The sequence below is a fragment of the Artibeus jamaicensis genome, unplaced genomic scaffold (genome assembly GCF_021234435.1).
Source record: "Artibeus jamaicensis isolate MK-2021 breed Jamaican fruit bat unplaced genomic scaffold, CSHL_Jam_final contig_452, whole genome shotgun sequence".
In the NCBI taxonomy this organism is placed as follows: Eukaryota; Metazoa; Chordata; class Mammalia; order Chiroptera; family Phyllostomidae; genus Artibeus; species Artibeus jamaicensis.
The window spans coordinates 6,133,139-6,146,407 of NW_026521837.1; the positions used below are offsets into that span (position 1 = coordinate 6,133,139).

General features: G+C 40.7%; 1 long non-coding RNA gene across 1 annotated transcript; it reads left to right on the forward strand.

Annotated features, from left to right (window-relative positions):
- The first annotated feature begins 298 nt into the window (after window positions 1-298).
- Window positions 299-8,073, forward strand: LOC119040121 (uncharacterized). Its single transcript, XR_005080793.2, has 4 exons — window positions 299-420; window positions 4,134-4,205; window positions 6,643-6,719; window positions 7,835-8,073. It is a non-coding gene; the product is annotated as an uncharacterized LOC119040121 (long non-coding RNA).
- The last annotated feature ends 5,196 nt before the right edge of the window (window positions 8,074-13,269 follow it).

Sequence of the window (13,269 nt, forward strand, 5' to 3'; positions counted from 1 at the left end):
GACGGAGGAAAAGGCTGGGGGGCGGGGCGGGGGGGGGGTGTTTGTTCCCGCCGACTGACAGCAGATACGACCAATCCGCGCTTGGAGGGCGGTGCTCCTCTTGAGGGGCACACCAATCACAGATTACAATGGAAACGAGCCTCCCCAGGACTGTAATTTGACTTGGCTGTCCTCTAACTGTGCGCTACGGAGCGACGTCCGCTGGGACCAGTAGCGGCTCGCAGTAACACCCCCAAGGCCTTGGCGCGCCGGCCAATGAGGAGGGAACTCGGTGGTGGGTGGGGTCCAGAGACAAGTACCGAGACAGTATGAAGCCTCCAGCACCAGGGATGTGGTTTGAGGCAAAGGGACGGAGGTTGTGACAACCAGAAAACTGAAAACGGAATGCTAACACTTTGCCTGCGCAAAGGCGCTTGAAAGGTATCTGGTTCATTATTATTGAATAATAAAACAGTGCAAGCGTTCAGCATAACTAAACAGGCATCTCGTGACCCTTTGGGAATGTGCACTCATTTGTTGGACAAGTATTTGTTTATCTAGGATCTTTTGCATGCCAGGCACTGTTCTAAGCCCTGGAGATACAATCGCAACTCAAACAGACATGATAGCTGCCTTCATAGGCAAACAGGTAAGCAAGCAAATAAAGTAACATATGTCAAGGGAGGAAATGGACATGGTATGGATATAAAGAATATTAGGAGTTTGACATTAGATATAGAGGGTTGTCCTAAGAGAACTTTACAAGATAATGTTTAAATAGAAATTATAAGAGTAGGGAAAAAATCAGTTAACTCCGAAAGCCAGGAAGGAAATGATTTTCTGGGCAGAGGGGAAATCAGAGCAAAGACAGCTTGCAGTTTTAGAAGAACAGAAGGAAGGCCAGTGTGACTCCAGTATAGAGTTAAGGAGAGAGCAATATGACGGAAGGTGGATGAGATAGACAGAAGCCAGACCATGTAGCCAAGTGTCGGAGTTTGCATTAATTTTAAATTTGCCCTGGCCAAGTAGATCAGTTGGTTAGAGTGTCATCCCTATAAGCCAAGGTTGTAGGTTCTATCCCCCAGTCAGGACACATACAACAATCAACCAGTGAATGCATAAATAAGTGGAACAACATATCACTGTCTCTCTCTCTCACACACATCATAAATAATTTTTTTTAATTTTAAATATAGTGGGACTCTATTGAGGCATTTTAAGGAAAGGAGTAAAATGATCTGATTAAGGCTTCATATCACTTTGGTTACTGTGTTGAGAACAGGTAGACTATGCTATTGGGAGACTGGGTAAGAAACTATATCAAATGAGACCCAATGTGTGAAATGACCTGTCTTAACCTATGGTATCACTGGAGGTAGGGAAAAGCACAGAGATTCCCCCTGGCTGGTATGGCTCGGTGGACTGAGCGCCAGCCTCCAAACTAAAAGGTTGGATTCCTGGTCAGGGCTTCGGGTCAGGATAGGTCCGCTGTTGGGGAGGCGGTGCATCGCACATCCGATGGCTCTCTTCCTCTCTTTCTCCCTCCCTTTCCATCTCTCTAAAAAGAAATAAATAAAATCTTTAAAAAGAGAGATTCAAGATTTTAAAGATAAATTATTATCTTGTTTTGACATATTAGGTATCTTGATTCCAAGACAACTTTTTTATTGCATTTATTGAGATGACATTTGTTAATAAAATGATACAGGTTTCAGGTATACAATTCTACAATACATCATCTGTATAGGTATTGCGTGTTTACCACCACAGGCCAAGACAGCTGTTTTGAATCCAGTTCATTGAATACTCTGTTTAGAGAGTGATTCCCACATTGATGGCTCACAAATTGTAGTAATGATATTTGATACTTACTACATGTGTTGAAATATATTTTTCATGGGTTTTCCGCAATTGTCTTTCTGTTTTTAACTTTTTATTACAGTATTTTACATGTGTGCTTTTGTATACATATTCAGAAAAGTATGCATATCCCAGATGTATACAGCTCAATGAATTTTCACAGTCTGAATACACTGGTGTATCCAGCACCCAGATCAAGAAATAGAACATTATCGGCCTTGGCTGGGCAGCTCAGTTGGTTAGAGCATTGTTCCCATAAGCCAAGGTTGCAGGTTCTTTCCCCATCAAGGCGCACAAAAGAATCAATCAATAAATGCATAAATGAGTGGAAAAACAAATTGATGTCTCTCTCTGAGAGAAAGAAAGAAAGAAAGAAAGAAAGAAAGAAAGAAAGAAAGAAAGAAAGAAAGAAAGAAAGAAAAAACTGTTAATACCAGGGACCCTATCATGCTTTCAGTCATTGCCTGCCTGACTTTCAACAACATAAATTAGTTTTGCCTGTTTTTGTACTCGATATATATATATATATGTATATATGTATGTATATTGTATATATATATATATATACACACACACACACATAGGATTCTTTTGTGTTTGACTTCTTGGCAACAACAAGGAACTGTTAACATGGGAATTTCAAGCTTCTTAGTATAAACATTTTGAATCATCCTTCCACATTTGACCTCCTTTTAAAGCACTTGCAATCTGTGTGCTCAGCATTTGAGAATGTCATGATTTTGCTACATTCTTTTACTATAATACTGCAACCCACAGTCATATGGTAAGCAAGATCACCTAGACAGTCCTAAGAATATGAGTATGTTTGATGCTAATACAGTTTTTGGAATTACACTTGAAAGCCATACTATTCCACATTATACCAGAGTTGATTACAAATGAAGCCAGCAGCTTACTTCTTTTGAATTATATACTTCTGCTCTTTGAATCTCTGAAGCAAGGTTTAATGTAGTACAAATGTACACCGACTCATCATGAGAGATCATCATATAATGTCCAAAGAAACAAGTGAACATGATATCATGGTTTTTAGAACTTTAGCTCCTTTTTCATGTCACTTAATATTTTCAAGAATTGAACTATTTGGTAATAATTCAAAGAGCAGAAGTATATAATTCAAAAGAAGTAAGCTGCTGGCTTCATTTGTAATCAACTCTGGTATAATGTGGAATAATATGGCTTACAAGTGTAATTCCAAAAACTGTATTAGCATCAAACATACTCATATTCTTAGGACTGCCTAAATGATCTTGCTTACCATATAACTGTGGGTTGCAGTATTATAGTAAAAGAATGTAGCAAAATCATGACATTCTCAAATGCTGAGCACACAGATTGCAAGTGCTTTAAAAGGAGGTCAAATGTGGAAGGATGATTCAAAATGTTTATACTAAGAAGCTTGAAATTCCCATGTTAACAGTTCCTTGTTGTTGCCAAGAAGTCAAACACAAAAGAATGCATACTGTATGATCCTATGTGTGTGTGTGTGTAGGTACATGGCATGGGAGCTTATAAAATATAAAGTGAGGACATACGAGTTTTGAGTAAACCACCTGAGATTTAGGCTAATGAACTACCACAAGTTCAAAGATAAACTAAGGCATATTAAACATGTAGAGTTTACTTGAGCGAATATTGATTGGAATTGGGTGGCACTAAATCAGAATTGGTTAGGAGCACTGCACCAACAGAAGCTAGAGGCAAAGTTTTATAGAGAAGATTTACAAGCAAAACAAGGAAATTATTTGATTGGCTAGAGCCTAAGCAATTACCTTTGAAGAATAGAGGGAAAAAATAAAATGGAGTCACTGTACTCAAGCTGCTAAATTACTAAAAGCAAATAGCTTGTGGCGTGAGAAAATGGTTTTATTCTTTAAAAACAATTATTTTTGTTCTTTCATTGATTCCAGAGAGCAGAAGGGAGAAAGAAAGAGAGGGACAGAAAGCATCAATTGGCTGGCTCTGGCACACACCCCAACTGGGGACAGAACCCTACAACCCAGCATGTGTCCCAACCAGAAACTGAACCTGCGACCTTTCGGTGTGTGTAATGACACCCAACCAACTGAGCCACACTGACCAGGGCTGATTCTATTCTTATTCTAACTAGCCTGGAAACTTAAACTTTTGAAATTTCCAGGCCTCTATTTAGTGTGCCAATTTATTGTGTGTTAATACCTGGACACATACCAGACTTCCAGATAATCCTGATTACCTCCTGAAGGATTCAAATATGCAGACCACCTAACATCCACTTTACATCTATTATCCAGACCACTGAACATCTGACTGATAACTGTCCTGGACCAACCTACAGCTAAGAATGCAGGGCTGATTCATCTTAAGTAAGTACTTTTTATTATAAGAACTCAGCTTTTCTTTATCTTACTTGGGAAAGTCTAGTTCGTGATTGGTTGTCCTTAGGTTTCTATTTCTCAATCTGAGGCAATATAGGGAGACTTCCGTCAACATGGAGGCATGGGTGGAGACGCCGTGCTTTCTCACACTACCAAGTTTAGAGACAACAAAATATTAGCAACAGAAAACACAGCCAGAACACAGAAAATTGAACTTTTCGGAAGTCTGATAACAACGAATTCTTCAGCCTGACCGGTAAGAGGGGCGAGGCCAGCAGCTGTCGGAGCGGGGTTGCACGGGAAGGCTCGCTCAGACGGACTCAGGCACATGGATCCCAGGCGTGGGGTTGCAACAGGCGGACCCAACGAGTGACCCAGTGAGTGACCCAGTGAGCGACCAGCAACCCAGCGAGGGTGCAGGGCGGCAGGTTGACTGTGGTCGTGCATTCCTGCGCAGATAGACGGGGAGGGAGTGGGAAATGAGACAGGACTGAGCAGGCCCCAGTGGCGGGAGGCAGCAGAGGGGGCCGCCATTTCCCCACTCTGACCCCGCCCCCACATACAGCATCAGAACCCAGCCACCTGGGCGGCCCCACCCTGGTGAACATCTAAGGCTCCGCTCCTCATCCTTAATGGGCCAAACAGACCAAAAATGGCTCAGGAAGATCTCAAAGCCCCAGAGCCCATAACTCTAAGCGACGAAGAAATAGCAAAACTTTCAGATACACAGTTCAAAACACTGGTGATCAGGATGCTCACAGAACTGGTTGATTTTAGTCACAAATTAGAGGAACATATGAAGGCTAAACTAGTTGAAATGAAGGGAATTGCACAGGAAATTAATCTGAGGCAATATAGACTTAAGTTTTCGTTTGCTTAAGTGAGCTATTAAGGCATTAATGTAATCTCAGCCTGATGGCCCCTTGTTTAATATAGGCTAACACTACCCATTTTTCTAATTAGTTGCTAATATTCCCGGAAGCCATACAGTGTGTAATAATAAACTGATAATGTTACTGAACCAAAGTGGGATTCAGCTGCCTGCTGCCAATAGGCAATTTCCAGAGGCAGGGGTTCATGGGAAAGAGGTCTTTATTCAAATGGTCAATGAACGGAGGGACTCTCCAACTCCACGTTCATCAGGCTCATCTCTTCTGCAAAACACAGGCAACACCAAGCAGGCCCCAGTAAGACCAAAATGAAAGTCAGTGCACAGAATTTCTGCTCCATCCTTATTTGTCTCTTTGAGCCTGAGATCGCTAAGCGGGCAGCTGTCCGTTCAGGCTCCCTCCTGGAGGCTACACGTGTTGCCAGCACCACCATTGGCCATGTGGCTTCCAGGACCAGAAGATCCCACCAACACAGGCCTAAACTTCCACCAAGTGGGTAAAGAGCCTGGCCCTTCCTCCCCCTGAGTTTATATAAGTTATCCACGTGGGCCAGACCAGGTGCTTTTTCTCTGCCCAAACTTTTGCGCGCTCTGGCAGGGCCCGGCCCCCCAACCAATCCCTTTCTTTACCCCAGACTAGACTGACAGGTTTTTCTGGTACAGCGCCTCCCCCCTGAGGCCATTTAGACCTCTACGACACCTGTGCCTGTTTCCCTTGGTCGCACCCCAAGTCAGAGACTGGAAGGGGATAGCAGGGCTTTTCCCTTATCCAGTTATTTTTGCTGGCTTTGTGTATGCTCAGTGCAATATTTACTCCTGCCACCATCTTGCCCGGGAGTGGGGCGATCTGTCTTCAGGAGCGGAAGCGCAGGATCAGAAGAGAATTCCCCAGACGCTAGCTTGGTTACCCTGGCAACGCAACTTCACCTGCTGCCTTGGGCGATTCTGGTCTCCTCCTTTCCCTGCAGTCTGGCCAGGCTATCAGTATCAATAATTAATTAATATTCACTAGTGAATAATTAATTATTTTCTTATGTAAAATTAGAGATGGATATTTTTGTATACTCATGTTCCAGACTATGCAATCCCAAAATATGCCTCTTTGACATATGAATTATGTTGAGATAAAAGCAATTCAGAACCAGGGGATGCAGTTCTTTACCACCCCCTGCCTAAGGATAGAGTATAAATTTCTCCTTTGGTAAAGTAAATTTAAATTTATGAAAGAAATTTCCATTTATAATGGTGTGTCTAGGAAGTACCAGGAAGAGAGCTACTCCCAGAGATAACTTTTATCACCGGAGAGACTCTTATCTGCATGAGACAACACTTACTCACCACACATTTCCTCCCCTTTCTTCCCTTAACTTGTCTTCCTCACCCGGAAACCCCAAATCCCTCTTCCTTTGTTTAGTCTAAGGTAGTATATTAACCTCAATCATCTTGCCTGCTAGTGTCTTATTTTTCTGTGAAATTTCTATGCATGCTTACATAATTAAGTTTTTTAAATTTGTCTTTTATCAATTTAATTTCCAGGGTCCCAGACAGTTAACCGAGAAGGGTAGAGGGAAAATATTTATTCTTCTTCTACATTAGAATCAGCAATTTTCCAGGTAAATATCTGTATGCTACATTTGGCCTCATGCTAAACTCAGAGGCCAGGGATATTGGGATATACTTTTCCACAGCTCAGGCTGTTCTAGCCAGAATTTCTAGGTCAGATACTGCTTCTCTGACCTAGAGAAGTAGGTCACCAGAAAAATTGCCAAAACAAGAACACAGAAAAATTTTAAATCTTTTCCTTGGACCCAACTAAAACTTATAGCAACGATTTTATCTTAGAATCTAAGTGTTGTTTTATTGCTAGGTGTAATTTACTTCCACGAATATGGAATGAATGGATTCACCAATATCAGTGGTACAAATATTTGAATTATCTTTGTATTACCATCTCTGCCTTTTTCTATTTGACCTTATTCAAGTATTTAATATCACTATGCACCATTCTCATATAAGGCTGTTTTGAGGAAAACTGTATTTTATAAATGCATATTACAGAAAAAGTTTTAAACAAAATTGTACTTTGTTATTTATAACAAAAGCTCAAAATCAAGGAGATGAAATATGATAGACATTAGTACCATTAGCCAAATATTTCTTGCTCTCCGCCATCCAGGCAGTTTCTGGCCCTCTTGGGTGGCGCTGGGGGAAGGTGGGGCACCTTCGAGGAGTTAAGGTCAATGGATTGTGTGGAGCTGACAGGGTTTCTGATTTGGAGCATTCAGTGTTCCTGTCGAACACCTTCTGTTCCTGTCACTATTTAACTAGATATGAATAAATGAAAGGGGGCAAAGAGAGTTAGACATTGAGTTTAATAAACCGGGGAAGCATAAGTCTGTCAGCACCACCAAAAAGCTGTAGCTTCACACTCGAGAGGACCACAGCATTTCTCCACCAAGGGAATTAATACTCCTTCCTTTCCCATCCAGTACTGGATAGTTGAGGTGGGGGGAGGCGCTGGACCAAAGAGGCCTGTCAGTATAACTAAGGAGTAGGCCAACCCAAAGCCAGCAGAAAGCTTGGGAAGCTGATCGGTCCTTTTGAAAAGACACTGGTCTGTACCAAGTCCACGCTAATATAGCCCCAGGGGAGCAAAGAAGCTCTCTTTCTCTAGCCAATAATGTACTTGCTCTGTGTACTAACATGTTCCCTCTCCATGTCGGTGCAGATTCCACATGCAGGCTACAGGAGGAAGCCAGAATCCTGAAGTATAGCAATGGACTGCATCTTGAAACACGTGCCAAGCCAGCCAGATGCTGGGACAGAAACTCTGGACAGTGGCCTCTATCCTGGGCCTGCTGAAAACAAGATTAGATCTTTTCCATGGCAAGACAAATGAAATGGTGCATTGGGAAGTCAGAAGAGAAACCTCCTTAATTTTATATTATCAATAAAGTTCACCACAGAACCCCATCCTCCCATGTAGTTCTCTGGAAATTCATTTCATTGTGATACCATAAGAACTCGTCTTTCATGGATATAACATTTCTAAGGGCCACTTCCCTCTGCCATTGCAACCAACAATGTTCCAGACAGTGGCTGCTCCTTCATTCTGGGTCCCTAAGTGACTATGAATAGCAGAATCCTGCTGCGATTCATGATGGCTATATAGCATGAGCAAGCAACAAATTCTGTTGTTTTCAGTTACTGATATTGTTTATTACTGTATCTTGAGCTACCATAACCTAGCTTATCACAACTGATACAGACTGCAGCTCCAACTCAAAATTATTTGGTTGAATTAAGCAGAGAATGTAAGTTCCCATAAAAATAGTGTTATTCTTTTTTAAAGATTTTACAGTGCATTGGAGAAGCCTATGAATAGCCAGTTTTTAAAAAATAATAATGAAAACACTTGGTCCACCTATAAAGCAACATATAAACACATTAGAGTTAATATTGTACACTTTGTGGGAAATAGTACAGAATGACATTGTGAAAATTATGCCTTCGATAATCTAAATATCAGTGTTTATTGCCAAGTAGTATCTGCTAATATACTGCTATTAGGATGTGGCAGAAACAGGCCAAAAATTCCCCTGTCATTTTCATAAAAAATATTCAGTACTTTTCTTGTCAGTAGAATGAAATGAATATACAAATAACTAGTTTTATATAAGCAAATAAACAACAGAAAATGCATGCAGTATTAAAAATTACCATTGTCTTTGAAACTGTAATATCAGAAATGTGTATACTTTTGACCTGATGAAAATGATCTGATTTTTGAAACTAATTTTTTTATTCCAAGTCTCATGTAGATTAAAGTTGAGAATCTCAAGGTAATATTGTAAGAGATGATGAAAGGCACATTTGTCACTGTTTGTCAGGCAACCAAAGCATGAGTTATTGGTATGCACAAACACACTTCCCTTTTTTGTACACAGTATGGGTGTGGGTGTAGGTGCTGAATTGCTTTTCTATTGGTTTGTTCCTCTTTCAATGGCAGAAAAGAAAGTATTCTAAGGTAATTAGCATACTCTGGGAAAGTACCCAAATATGTTCCCCTACCCTCCCACTGCAGTTTTAAATAAAGACTTTAGAAACAGAGTTAGCAGTATACCAGTTAAAGTTACATTGGCTTTGGGTAATCTAGATTGTATATACAAAAATATTCCAGGAAACGTTTTAAAAATTTAAGCAGACTAATAGCACATAATGGTTATGCTATGAAAAGTAAGCAAAAAAGAAAGATCAGTTTTGTTACACATACTTTAATATAAAGAAAATAGAATTCACAGTCCTCCAAGGTCGAAACCCAATTTTCTCAGGTTACAAAGGGCAACAAAAACGGTGTTCCCTACCCCCACCCAACCTTGTACATATCATAGGGAAGGGGCCAGAAACTAGAACCCAGGAGAAGGCAGAATTACAACAAAAGAACAAAAGGAAAGGGGACAAAGAGAGGGATATCAGCCTGCCCACGTGAGGGACCACTGCGTGGCCTGACATGTAACCCAGTGAAACTAATAAGGAAACAGGTACTTGGTGCTCTTTGCTCATGCACTGTGTATATCGGCATAACGAAAGGATGCAAACTATTTTCTACCTGTTCTCTCTTTCTCTGGTTCCTCCTTCCTCCTAATTCTATACCCACCGATACTTTTTTTCATTTTACAGTATTGTTTCACAACACTTCATTAGCTCTCTACTTCCAAAAGAGGGGGAAAAATCCAAAATTTGTAAGGCTGGTAGTCAAACATTCCCATGGACTGCTCAACCTTATAACCAACTACTTTCCTAATCAGACCCTCATTCCAGCCACCTTTGTCATTTCCTAAATGTGCCATGAGCCTTCTTGCCTCCTTGTTTAGTCACCTCTTTGCATGGCAAATCTTAATATTTCTTTTTTCAGCTGTCTTAAATCTTCAGAATTAGGAGGGTTAAAGTGAAGGGTTGCTTGTGCTCTTATTGAAGAAGCACGATAGAGTATCACTTTGTACTGTAAACAAAAATAATAATTGCTACCTGTATTATGGTTCTCCAGAGGGTTGCATGTGTGAGTGGTGAGAGAGACAAGTATGTAAGGGATTGGCTCATGAGATGTGGGGCTGGCAAGTCGGAATTTGAAGTGAGGGAACAGGGGAACAGACCATGTATATATCTGAAGGAAAAGTGTTCTGGTAGAGGAAGGGGCAAGCACAAAGGCCTTGCAGCAGAGTAGCAGGCGGGAGACTTGGGAAGAGATGATGTTATTGTTCAGGTCTCAATACAGCCTAGAGGCAGAATCCCTTCCTCTGCTTCTCTTTTTCTCTCAAGGCTTTTAACTGATTGAATGAGGCCCATCCACACTATGGGAGGTAATATGCTTTACTCAAAGTCTGATATCAGTGTTAACTCCATCTAAAAATAACTTCACTGAGACATCTAAACTGATATTTGACCAAATGTGTGGGTAGATTGGCCTGGTAAAACTGCCATAAAATTGACCACCACCTTAACCTGTACAAATGATTACTCGGGCCAGGCACAGTTGTAAATGCTTTACGTATGATGTCTGTCTGGAAACACTTCAGGCAGTGTTAATGTAATGAGAGCAGTTTGTATGACATCGATGTAACTTGGCAGCCAAGGAGAGTGTACCAGAATGCGCATGTGTGAACAACGATGATTTCACTATTAGTCATGGGAGCAGCAGACACTCTTGTACTGTGTGGCCATCACATTCAAAATAACTGAGTGAGTAGAGCAATGAATTTGCATCAAATTTTGAGTTAAGTTTGAACATTCCTCCATGGAAACTATTTAGATAATTCAGAAGGCTTTTGGAGACAATGCAATGAGTACAGTGCAAATAAAAACATGTGGCACAAATGCTTCAAAGATGGTCAAGAATCTGTTGAAAGTGATCCACGTTCCAGAAGGCCTGCAACAATCAGAACACCTGAGAATATTGAACATGTTGATGGGCTACAATCAACAAAGATCGGAGACTGGCAGTGTGAGAACTAGGAACTGATCTGGGGATTCCAAAAACTACTGTGTCTGAGATTTTGACACAGGATCTTGGCATAAAATGTATCATGGCACAGTTTCTGCTACCACAGCAGAAGGAACGTTGTGCTGCAGTTGCTAATGACTTGATTCAAACCACCACCAATGAACCAGACTTCCTGAAGAAGGTCATAGCTGAAGATGAGTCATAGGTCTATGTCTATGATCCCAAATGAAGACTCAGTCATCCCAATAAAGGTCATCTGGTTTTCATGACTGAAGAAGGCATGGAAAAAGGTGCAGTAAGATCAAGACCATGTTAGCTGTATTTTTTGATTGGGAAGGTGTTGTCCATCACGAGTACACCCCTCTAGGCCAAATAATTAATAAAGAGTACTACCTCAGTGTTCTTAGTCGGTTGAAAGATGAAATAAGATGAAAATAGTCGCAGCTATAGACAACTGGTAATTGGCAGCTTCATCAAAACATGCCCATTCATGTGTCACATCTCGTGCAGAGTTTTTTGGCGAAACATCAAATCACCCAGGTGACTTAGTCCCCTTACAGCCAGATTTGGTGCCCTTCGACTTCTGGCTTTTCCCAGAACTAAAAATCACCTTTGAAAGGGAAGAGATTTCATACTATCAATAAGATTCACGAAAATACGATGGGGCAGCCGACGGTACTTCTGACAAAAGATTTTGCAGAGAGTTTTGAACAGTGGAAAAGACACGAGGAGAAGTATGTGAGGTCCCAAGGTGTCTACTTTGAATGGGACTGAGGCATCATTGTTCTAGGTACAGTATTTCTTGTAATCGGTATCTTCTTCAATAAATGTCTCTATTTTTCATATTACATGGCTAGATACTTATATTAACTCAGTAATTTTTTAAATGGGGAGTAATTTTAAAATTTTATTTATTTATTTTTAGAGAGAGGGGAAGAGAGGGAGGAAAAAGGGAGAGAAACATCCATTTGTGAGAGAAACATCCATCGGCTGCCTCTCACATGCCCCCTACTGGGGACCTGGCCTGAAACCCAGGCATGTGCCCTGACTAGGAATTGAACCTGTGATCTTTTGGATCACAGGCCAGCATTCAATCCACACCAGCCACAGCTAACTCAGTAATCTTAACAACCATATGAGATAGGATTATTATTACCATCTTCATTTTACAGGTGAAGCACAGAGAGAGTAAGTAGCTTGCCTGAAATCATAAAAATGTGTAAATGATGGCTCTGGGACTTGAGTCCTTCCACCTGGCTCCAGAGTTTATGTTTTTAAATACTGTACTATTTTGAATAATGTACTCTCAAGGAAAAAAAAAAGAAAGCTGAACTCAGTGATACTTTATGTTCTTTCCACTGCCCCACAGACACCTTTGTTTGCCTGCCATGAACAGCTGTCAGATGTCGACTTACATATGTCCATGCAATGGCTCTTTGGTGTAGGTAGTATTATCCCTGTTTCACAGACAAGGGAATTTGGACACACAGAGCAGTGAATGGCTACACAATAATATGTGGAATATAAGGGATTTAAAACCAGAACCCTCAACCCTCAAGGAATGTGAAGATGTTTCTGCTCATCTCTGTTTCAAACACTCTAAATTACTTTTTAAAAATTTGGTTGTTTCTTTTGATGTGTTCCACAAGTGAGATAAATTTATGATTGGTTCATGTACCAATAATAAACATAGATTGCAGCTAAAAAATTGAAAAAAGATAATTTCATGTTTCATCAGGTGGAGATTAAATAGTATCATCTGTGGGGGGCCTGCGTGTTTAGAGAAAATGTAAGGGGAGAACCCCCTCACTCTGGAGGATGAGGGTGGCAGAAAGTGAGCAATAGGAACAAATTACAGACTGACCCTGAGAGGTCAATGTGCAAATGACCATTCCAGCCTCCGTTTAGAGCAGTGCCAGCCCTGATATTGTCAGTGATCTTTGTCGCTACCAATCTAAGTCTCTTGAAAATGGTCTTGTTCTAAATCTCATTTCTTTGATTACAAATGAGATCAAGCAACTTCTCATTTTTTAGGTCACTTATATTTCTTCTATAAATTGCCTATTCATGTGCTCTATGGATTTTTCTATGCATCCATTCTATATTGATTGATAAGTTAAAATAGAAAGAACTCAACACACATTTCATTATCTGTATTATAT